At 42.4% G+C, this 9,100-nt stretch overlaps 1 protein-coding gene across 7 annotated transcripts in view; it reads left to right on the top strand.

Annotated features, from left to right (window-relative positions):
- Positions 1–9,100, top strand: part of MED12L (mediator complex subunit 12L) — a 420,881-nt gene that overhangs the window by 213,428 nt on the left and 198,353 nt on the right. The gene's annotated exons all lie outside the window — the stretch shown is intronic.

The raw sequence follows: 9,100 nt of genomic DNA, 5'->3' as shown, positions 1-9,100 counted from the left end.
AATAGACTGTAATCCCCCTCTGAATTCCTACAGTGCTTGATTTGAATTCTGATGAGGCCTCAGTGTCATAGATGGTAATGACTAAATCTCCTGGGTTGGGGGGATGGCAGGTCTTTTGCTGATGTTCCCCAATTCTGTTATCCAGTTAGTCACTTGGGGTGTTGGATGGGAAGGCAGGTGGTGTTTCTGCAGCCCCTGTCCCCCATGTTGCCGGGCTATCCCGACGGGCTTCCCGAGATTGGCACCTCATCCCGGTGCTTGGCAATCCATGGGCACCCCATCCAGGAGGTCATTTTGTTTAATGAAGGAGGACCTCCACTGTTTTTTCTTTTTTCTTCTGTTCCCAGCCCAAGACATTTAGATACGTTTTTAACTTTTATTTCTTTGTGTTAGTAACGCAAATAAAACTAATTTAAAGTTTTTTTTATCAAAGTCATGCATTTACGTACGTTAAAAACTCAAACAATTGTATAAAACTTGTAATGACATTTAGTAATAGTCCCTGTGCCCCAGTGGCCACCTTTGCACTTTGTAATTCTTATTCTTGGGTATCCACCCTGATATTGCCACATTCCTGACAGTTCTTGGGTTGCAGGGTACCTGTCAGCTTCTTCGTGTGGAAGATGAAGATTTAGCTCCCTAACCCTCCACACTTCTCTTCACCCGGACAATTATGTCTGCACTTTTTGGATAAGTCAGTAACCCTGGTTCATATCGTTAGAGCTGTGTGAGTGTTATCTATGGCCGGGGCTCAGCACTTGTATGGAAAGGGATTGCAATCCCCGGCCTCCTCCCGTGACCGGGAGAGACTGCCCTCTTCGGTCCAGGCTGCACATTTTCCGTTCACAGTCAGTTAAGATATGTAAACATGCTGTATAAATATTAGTTCTTATTATCACTTCAGAGTTATAATTTGAGCCAAACCTCATTTAGTTTAGTTTTTAGCTGTATGTGTATGAATAAACTTAAAAGCACTTTTGTCAACAGCTGTATTTAGAGAACTACATAAGTCCACGTATGTGTTATCTAGAACTTTGGCTGGATAGATACTTATTAGCATTATATCTCAAAGGCAGAAGAAATGTGTGTTGACACATTCTTCTGATTAATAATTCTCTGTTATGTTTTAATGGAGGGCCCTTTTGGTTATCAGTTTTAGGTATTTTGCTTTTGGAAGCTTGTAGTTAGTGCTGCCTTGGAAAAGTCACACCTGTACTTCCAAAACTGTGTCTTTTTTCTTGTCTTCCTGTTAAAACTTACATGCTATGTGAAGCCTAAATCAATTCTGAGCCTGTGTATGCTGCTCTCTTGTAGTTTTCCCAGAAGCCATCTCTGTTATAAAAACCCCTTGGCCGTGACGCCGTCACAACATCACGACCAAAGACTGGTCACCAGGAGGCTGTATTCGTGGCAAGGCACGCACGGGTGGGTGGGAATTTGACTCTGGGTCCCGCGCAGGAATCAGTGTGGATCCCGAATCCCACCCGGCATGGCAGGAGTCAGTCTGGGTCCTGCATCCCACCCAGCGCGTCTGGGTCTCGCACAATATCATGTGCTGGGCTTCTAGTGTATTATATTATACTTGACTAGAGGCCCAGTGCATGAAATTTGTGCAAGGGTGTGTGTGTGTGTGTGTGTGTGTGTGTGTGTGTGTGTGTGTGTGTGTCTGTCCCTCAGCCCAGCCTGCATCCTCTCCAATCTGGGATCCCTCTCACAATCCAGGACTGCTGACTCCCAGCCACTCACCTGCCTGCCAGCCTGATCACCCCCTAACCACTCCCCTGCCAACCTGATCAATGCCTAACTGTTCCCCTGCCAGCCCGATTGCCCCTAACTGCCCTCCCCTGTCAGCCTGGTCACCCCTAACTGCCTTCCCCTGCAGGCCCGGTCACCCCTAACTTCCCTCCCTTGCCAGCCTGGTCGCTCCTAACTGCCCTCTCCTGCCGGCCCAATTGCCCCTAACTGTCCTCCCCTGCTGACCCGGTCCTCCTAACTGCCCTCCCTTGCCAGCCTTGTTGCCCCCTAACTGCCCTCCCCTGCCGGCCTAGTCACCCCCAACTGCCCTCTCCTGCAGGCCTGGTTCCTCCCAACTGCCCTCCCCTTCCGGCCATCTTGTGGTGGCCATCTTTGATCACATGGGGGTGGCCATCTTGTGTGTTGGAGTGATGGCCAATTTGCATATTACCTCTTCATTATATAGGATAAGCAAGGCCCCTGATTTTATCATTTTAAAAATATAGGTGATCACTTAGATGATAAAAGCTTCTGAGTCATAAATAGGTAGACTGGGGATGGGCTTGTGGAGTTGATGAGGCTGTTAGGAGACCAATTTCACATAAGAATAAGTAATTTGAGAGAAAAACTAACCACCAAATAACTGAGGGGGAGGGGATGCAGGAGGAAGACAGTGACTCTCATTTGTAAAAATACTATTTTGGAGGTTCATACTAATTGGTAACCTTCATGTGTGAGAGTGTGACATATATCTACCTAAACTTTTGTCATCAAAAGGGGAGGATGTCTAGATAATGAGCATCCAGTAGAGAGAAAGTCTATGGCCATTGAATATTGCTCAGCACAGGGGCATGGGTATTAATGCCCCCTCCCCCCTCCCCGCAAGCACAGCTGATCATCTGTGCTGCCATGAGCCTCTTACACACATCGTCAGTCTTTTCCTAGGGGCCTCAGGCAGTCTACCAGAACCTGCTGCTGAGAGGAATCCTTTCGCCATCTTTGGCTAGAGAGTCATCCTGGACAAAATGAAGGAAAAAATTACTACAAACGTGTCCATTCCAGCATGGAGACAGAATCAGGGGTGGGTTAATCTGTGATTTTTTTTTTTTTTTTTTTTTTTTTTTTGCTGTTAACCCTGCATAATGTACTTAGAGTTACATTTGGGAACAAAAGTGAGTTCTGCCTCTTATCAGCCTGGGGACTGTGGGCAAGTTATGTAATCTCTGCTTCCCATCTGTAAGGGTGTCTGCTGTCACCTCCCCATCAAAGTTGTTGGAAAGTCTAAATGAAGTAATGTGTGTTTTCTTCCTGCAGTGCTCAGCCAGAGTAGGTGGTCAGTCCCTGGTAGGGGCTTTTGTTAATATATCCACAGGCTAATTATTGCTTTAAATTTTTCTTGAGATGGGATAATTGTTGAATATATGGTAGATACAGAGTGCTGTGCTTTGCAGCTTTAGTAAATGTTGATTTCTATGAAAAAATTCTAATTTGAGGAGGTCTTTAGCCCAGTAATGATGGCCACAGGAAAGCTCTCCGATGAGAGCCATACATAACCCTAGGGATAGTGTTTCCAAGTTATAAACGTAATACCAGGAGGAAATAAGCAGATGCAGTAGCGTGCTGAATTCAGACCTTTTGAGATGGTCACGTATCAGTGGTCTGCTCTTTGGCCCAGTTTCCTGGACCCCCGGTGAGGAAGCTGGGCTTGCCCTTCCAATCCTTGGTCTCTGGTTCCACTCATTCCCCCAGGGAGTGTGAATGTGCATGCTCCTCTTTCTCACTGTTGTCAATTTGAGCAATTTTTAGGGTCCTGCTATTTTTCCTGTTGTAGACAAAATGTGTGGTCCTAAAATACCTCTTCATTGCCAGAAATCACATCTGATTGCCACCCTCCAGGGAAGACTAAAGCGTATTGTGCTGATGGCACTATTTAGCAAGGTCTGGATAATCTCTTATTTTAAGGCCCAGGAGATAGTAAATAATAGTAAAAGCAGGAAGCATTTATTTTTCCTTATGTGAGGAGAACAGAAGTTCCTACGAACAGAGCATTTTGTAAATATTTTGATAGTTCAGCTGACTGAATATTAATCCATTCTGTTTTATTGTGGGAAATGGCAGAGGGTTTTTTGTTTGTGTGTTTTTTGTCGTTGTTTTTAATGGGACATAGGAAAAAAATTAATAGTTGAATTGGCTAACGGCGTTTTTACCATTGGCAACCTCACATCACTTACCAACTTTACATATGAATATGTGCTGCTTGCGCAGAGGTGAGATGCTTACCACTCTCCACTGGAGGCACTTAGCGTCAAGAAAAAAATCACAACAACAACAACAACAAAAGCAGCACATGACCCAGCTGCTGCTGAAATTTTAGACATGGTGCAGTTTTAAAAAGGAAATGATTATGAGAGGTTGCAGATATTTTTGATCCAATAGAACCATTTGGAATGGCTTTTCATTGACCTGGCCTGGGAGGCAGCTTTTTGTCCAGTCTTTCTCTGGAGTGCTTATTCTGCAACTTCAATTTAATCGTCTTTTTACTGAGTGCCAATTGGCATGTTGTTATTAGTCTAAATATTTATAGGATCTTGCCTTTTAGGCAGTTGAAACATTTGTTGACCTTGTGGTCTTGGGGATGTGAGAGACAGTTTGTCTGATTGGTTGAAAATAATGTCTCTGGAGTAGATTGCTTTACTTAGAATGGTTGGCTAACTCACTGGCTCTGTGCCCTTGGGCCTGTTACTGAACCTCTCTGTGCCTTAGCATTCTTTTCCTTGGGATGATCTATACAAAAACAATGGTAGTATCCACTTAAATATTTTTGTGAGTTCCTGGCACATAGGAGAATCAATGTTGCCTATCATAAGTATTATTTTTTTGATGGCAGATCCCCCCCAAAACAAAACCAAACAAAACAAAAAAAAAAAACTTGCATTGCAGGGGGTTTCTTACTATCACCAAAAAATTATAATTGGTTGGAGAAAATATGATTTTGAAATTGAGCTTCACAGTATCCATTTGTATTTTATCATTTGTATTTTATCATAATTTTCCTCTGGCCTGTGTTCAGACTATCTTCTGTCTAGCAAGTATCATTGGACCATTTGGTGTAGATGAAATTCACACAAATTTTTAAATTTCAAATATTTTCTCCATACTACAGTATTGGAATGGTAATTAATATTGCTTATTCCTTTCCCATCTTTCCTCTGTAACTTTAGACATTTTGTATATAGACAACATAATCAATTTGTTTTGGCCTCAAGCTCATTTTTTTTCCAGCCCTAAGCTCTATTTATTTTCTATAAAATAAAATTTAGTGAAGGAACAGATCCAGTATTCATACCATTTCAATCCATGGGTCCTTGTTGTGTTCTGAGGCATTTACAGGCCTTCTTTTGGGGTTCATTTTCATTCAGAGGCACGGATAAGGCCACCCTGTGATGGATCAGACCTGGGTGCTACACGGTCACCAGCTCAGAGACATAATCAACTGCTCCAGACCCTCACCACTTTCTTTAATTTGCTTGTGGACTTGCTGTGACATACACATTTTAGTACACTCTAGTATGAATGCTACATAGATGTAAAGAATGTAAATAAAATTTCTTGTTGCCTTCTTGAAGGAGGAAGAAAGTCTGACTAAAGAAGTGCAGTCTGGGAGTGGCCCTGGGTTAAATTCTTAAGGTGCATGTGAAGGAGAATGCTCGTGGCCAAGCTGCTTTTACTTACAGTGGCTGCTGAATGCCCAGAGCTGTGGTGCATCCTGAGGGAGCTGAGATTTTTTTAATTTCTGTCTTGGTTTTAGATCTGGCATCAAAAACTGATGTGTGTGGGCCCTTTTAGAGTCCTTTAGGGCAGGGCCCTGTCTGCCTACTGCAGGGCCAGGACAAGGAACTTTGGCATCTGTATGTGTGCTGTTCTCCAAGCTTTGCCTTTGCCACCTGTGTGCTGGTGCTGACGTGGTGCCTCCCGGACAAGGCTGTGTGAGTTAGGTGAAGCAGTACACATGGAATGCACACAGTGTATAGCACAAACCATAGCTGGGAAATGTTAGTAACTGCTATTGATTTCTTGAAGTTAAGATAATGTAATTGTACTCGGCTCCCACCCTGTCCCTTACTAGGCATATCTGAGAAAAGACTTTGGCCTTTAATTCCGGGAGTATCCAGCTGTGTCCTGTAGCTGTGCCCTATAGCTGCATATCACTTAGAGGTTTTACAAATAGGATCTGAACACGATGTCGCTGGTAAGGTTTGCAGGACTTCGGGTAAAGAGTGAGGAAGGAGATGATATTGTAGTAATATGCTTTTTACTTAAATGATCAATGGGTCATTTTAATTCCTCAATTTTAATGAGAGAACTGGGTTAAAAAGAATTGGATTGAAAATGATCTAAGATCCATTCCTCCTTAAAATTTTCAGGCTTTTTTGGGCAGTTCTTGTATCTCTCTAAAGTGTTTGTGCAGGTGGGCTCAAGCATATGCTCTAAGACTGAATATGTTCTAAGACTGAATATGTGTGTATATTTTTTTAGTTTTGTTTTGAGTGGCCGAGCAGTGGAACCCATTTTTTCTATTGAAGTCTTAAAAAGAACCCTAATGGCTAAAATAAGTAACAGTGTACCTCTGAATGCAGATGGAAATGCAGAGAGCAGCAAGCCTACCTGCTCGGCCCCTACCCTGTTGCCCCCAAGATCTGTGATCACTTGTGGCTCAGGAAAACAGTTTGAAATGGTGTTGATCTAGAAGACTTTTGTAGAATAAGCCTCTACCACATTTGCAGCTGTGAGCTTCATAGATATTTTAGTAATTCAAAACCAAAGGAATTCCATTTGTTTATTTTTGGTGATGTTGCCTTTTCCTGGGAAGACATATCCAAAAAATATTGCTAAGACCACTGTTAGAGTTTACTGCCTCTGTTTTCTTTTAGGAGTTTTGTGGTTTCTGGTCTTATATTTCATTTTTAATCCGTATTGAATTAATTTTTGTATTTGGTGTAGAAAGTGGTTAAGTTTCATTGTTTTTTTTGCATGTAGCTGCCCATTTTTCCCAGCACAAGCAATCTAAGTATCTGTTGATAAATGCACAAAGATGTGATGTGATGTGATATATATAGAGGCCCGATGCATGAAATTTGTGCAAGGGCCTTGGCCCCGGCCCCCGCCCTCCCACCGCCGCCGTGGCGGGAGGGGGCTCTGCCATCTCTGCTGTGGCCCCGCCCGCTGCGGCTTTGTCCAGAAGGAAGGACATCTGGTCTGATTAGCATATTAAGTTTTTATTATTATAGATATTACTCAGCAATAGAAAAGAATGAAATCTTGCCATTTTGACAACATGGATGGACCTAAAGAGTATTGTGCCAAATGAAATAAGTCAGACAGAGAAGGACAAATATGATATGATCTTACTTATTTGTGGATAAAAAAAACACACACAAATGAACAAACAAAATAAGACAGAAACAGACTCATAGAGAACAAATTGATGGTTTCAGAGGAAATGGGGTAGGGTTAAGGGGGAAAAAGCTGAAGGGGAATAATAGATACAAATTTCCAGTTGTAAATCAGTAAATCATGGGGATATACTGTACAGCATAGATAATATAGTCAGTATCCGAATAACCTTGTATGGTGTCAGATGGTTACTAGACTTACCATGGTGATCACTTTGTTAGCTATATAACTGTTGAATAACTACGTTGTATACCTAAAACTAATATAATATTGTATATTAGCTCTGTTTTAATTAAAAAATAAAAGTATATATAGAGCAGCCAGAAAACAACCCTAATGAATTGACCTTTAGAAGTTGGTAGAGAACTAGGTTACAAGGAGAATGTTGCTGATTGGATATGGTCCCTTTTCCTTAGGAAATTACAATATACTGGTAAGGACACACCAATTAATTCATGCCTGGGCTTCCTTTCTGCTCAGAACTTCCTGGACCATTCCTGGTCTGTGTGGGGCCAGCAGGCCTGTGTGTCATGCCTGGACAAGAGGTAGGGGTTTCCCTCTTTACTCCCGAGCACTCAGCCCCCTCCTGGGACAAGGTGGGATACTTTCTGGGTCAGATGTCTTTATAGGCTAGAGTAGTTAAGAATGAGACAATCTCCATGAAAACTAGACTGCCTGGTGTCTTTATAGTCATTGCTGGACTTGAATGTGTTCCCCTCTTGTGACTTAGTTGGAATACCAGTTATGCACTTCAGGCATTTCTGGGGTGGGCCTATAATAGAGAGAGCCATCGGATCAGCCCAGTTCTCCAGCCTGCATAGGTGCTCATGGAGGCTGGAGAGCCCCCGGAGCTCACAGTTAATGTAGTCACTGGAACGCCTGGCTTCTCTTTGAGGGACAGTGCTTCCCTATTTTATAGGTATTTGGTGTGTGCACATGTGCATTTTAGTGAAAAGAGTTAAGTTTTTTGATGAAGATATTTATTTCTCTTATACATGTATTTATGTGTATATTAAATATATAACTGTGCATTTATTATCAGTAATAAATCCAATAGATTTTCTTACCCGAAAACCACTCAGTGATGTTTGGGAATGGCATGATGTGGAATAAAAAGCTCACCGTGGTGTTTAGCTTGTTTAGCTGCTTTTGTTTGAGTTTAATTAGCTCCTGTGCCCTGGCCCTGTGGCCGCCGCTCTGGTGAGCACAGGCTCTGTGCAGGGCCGTTACTTGGCCTTCCTTTAGAAGGAGCCACTCCTTTTGAACTGTGGTATGTTTTCTTCTTGCCTTTAGATTTGAGGAGGAGCTTTCTGATCTGAAGTTCATTGCCCCAGGAAATACTTTTGAAGAGACTTCCTTTACCAAAGACTTAAGCAAAACACATGGATAGGGTGAACATGTAATTTATTATTTAAACTTCTGAGAGTGAAAGGAACATTCACTATAATTACTCTAGGACTGCAGAGTGAACTGGATCTGTCATGGGATATAGGTCACTCTAAGACCAGTACTCTGAATAGTTAGAATAGGAATTTCAAATATGCAAAGTCTTTTGAAGGCCCGGGACTTACCTAAACCTTAAAATGATCCCCAGATAAACAGGCTGTACCTGTCTCTCTTTGTAGTGAATGCTGCTATGATGCAGGATTGCTGTCTACTACTTTTAAAAGATATATTTTTATTTATTTCAGAGAGGAAAGGGGGGAGAGAGAGAGAGAGAGAAACATCAATGATGAGAAAGAATCATTGATCGCCTGCCTCCTGCACGCCCCCTACTGGGAATCAAACCCACAACCCAGGCATGTGCCCTTGACTGGAATCAAACCTGGGACCCTTCAGTTCCCAGGCCGATGCTAAACCAGCTAGGGCATGCTGTCTATTATTTATTGAGCATCTAATATATGTAAATACT

This window comes from Cnephaeus nilssonii (assembly GCF_951640355.1).
Source record: "Cnephaeus nilssonii genome assembly, chromosome: 3".
Taxonomy (NCBI): Eukaryota; Metazoa; Chordata; class Mammalia; order Chiroptera; family Vespertilionidae; genus Cnephaeus; species Cnephaeus nilssonii.
Note: the sequence above shows the minus strand (reverse complement) of the source record. Positions and strands in the feature narration are given on the sequence as shown.